The sequence below is a fragment of the Bison bison genome, unplaced genomic scaffold (genome assembly GCF_000754665.1).
Source record: "Bison bison bison isolate TAMUID 2011002044 unplaced genomic scaffold, Bison_UMD1.0 scf7180017860443, whole genome shotgun sequence".
Classification (NCBI taxonomy): domain Eukaryota; kingdom Metazoa; phylum Chordata; class Mammalia; order Artiodactyla; family Bovidae; genus Bison; species Bison bison.
Window position 1 is genome coordinate 1,307,831 of NW_011491015.1, and position 1,889 is coordinate 1,309,719.

The following is a 1,889-nucleotide window of genomic DNA, read 5'->3' on the forward strand; positions in this document are numbered from 1 at the left end:
GGGATCTCAGCCTCGCAGTCAGGGCTGGATGACCCCTGAAGCCGGCAGTATTCAGAAGCTAATGTGCTGACCAGGGAAGCTCAGCTGATCTCAGTCCTGTGCGCTCCGCATCGCTTTCTCCTCGTGCCAGACCATGAGCTGCTGGCCAAGAGGCAGCAGGCATGTTGCTGCAAATGCCAAGCAGGGGCAGCTGCGCCAAGATTTGCAGGAACAGATGATTCCTTCACAGCCCAGGAGGCTTAACCCATCCAGCTACCCTCACTGATTCGAAAGGAAATCTGGAAGGAAACCATTGCTGGTCACCAGCCATGTGCAGGTACTTTGTATGGTTTACTTCCCTTCCTCTGCCCCCAAACTCTGCAGCCGTTGCCTAATGTCCCATCTGATAGAGGAGAAACCCGGAGCTCCTGAGGGTGGTCCATCTCACAGTCTGGCCACCTCTTACTGCTCCACAGGTTGTGTCTGGCACAAGCGTGTTGGCCAAGTGGACAATCGGGGACTGAAATCTAGCCGCCTTCTGGTTGTCAAGCTGTGTTGAGCATGCCTTTTCCCAGAGACTGGCCACCACCCCGCTTCACAGCCAAGTCTAGGGCTACCCTTGAGTTGGATGATGGTTGGATGGCATCACTGACTCAATGAACATGAGTCTGAGCAAACTCTGGGAGATAGTGAAGGACGGGGAAGCCTGGGGTGCTGCAGTCCGTGGGGTCACACAGAGTCGGACACGACTTGGTGACCACACAGCAACAACACTCACGTTGCTTTAAATGCTCAGTTGGCTACCCCACCTCCCTGTATATTTCAGTCCGAAGAGCAAGCCCAGGACTCAGGTGAAGGCAAGACACGTAGAAACAGGTGGAGACTCGGGTCGGCGAGGAACAAGGATCCATTTGATTTTGGGTGGCTTCGACCAGCAGCGGCTTCAGTTCCTGGCTAGAGACTGAAGTCGGGTCTCGGCTCTGAGAGAGCTGAATCTTAGCTGCTAGACAGGTGGACAGTGACAAAGCCCTGACCCTTCGGCTTTGCATAAAAGACTTCCCACAAAGACAGAAAGTAGTAAAACAAATAAAGTGTTTATTAGGAGGAAAGAATATAGTACGTGTGGACAGACACACGGGCCGACTCAGAGAGTAGTAGTTTACATCACTTACATGGGGGTATTTCTTTCTGGTTCCCTCTGGCCAATCATCTTGCTTGGCCTAGTTCTGAGCCTCTTGGGCTTCCCAGGTGGCGCTAGTGGTAAAGAACCTGCCTGCCAATGCAGGAGACATTAGAGATGCAGGTTTGATCCCTGGGTTGAGAGGATCCCCTGGATGAGGGCATAGCAACCCACTCCTGTATTCTTGCCGGGAGAATCTCATAGACAGAGGAGCCTGGCGGGCTACAGTCCATAGGGTTGCAAAGCGTCAGACACGACTGAAGCAACTTAGCACGCAGGAGCCTCTGTTTATCTCAGGATCCTCCCGTGTGTGAACACCCATCTCGCGGCCAAGATGGATTCCAGGGAAGAGGCCTATGGGTAGGTTGACATCACTCCCCTTTTGACCTCCAAGGAGCTTTCCAGTCAGGAAGATCTCCTTGACTCAGAGAAATTTGTCATCTCTCATCTCCTATCTGGGCAAGACCCAGCCTCCTCTCTTGACTGATATTTTGGAGTTTCTGTCCAAAAAAAAAAAAACTCCAGCAGCTGCTTACTTGGAGGGTGGGGGCTGGAGGGGGGGGGCTGAATGTACCTCCTGCCTCGCATTGATCTAGTTTCTCTCTGCCATTTTATTTCTTCTAATCATGACTTGATAATTTGTGAGTCCCACCCAGCTGCTTCTCATTTTTCAGTATAAACTTCTTTGGGCTGCATTTGGGTGGGACTGGGAGACAGGGACACATATCTT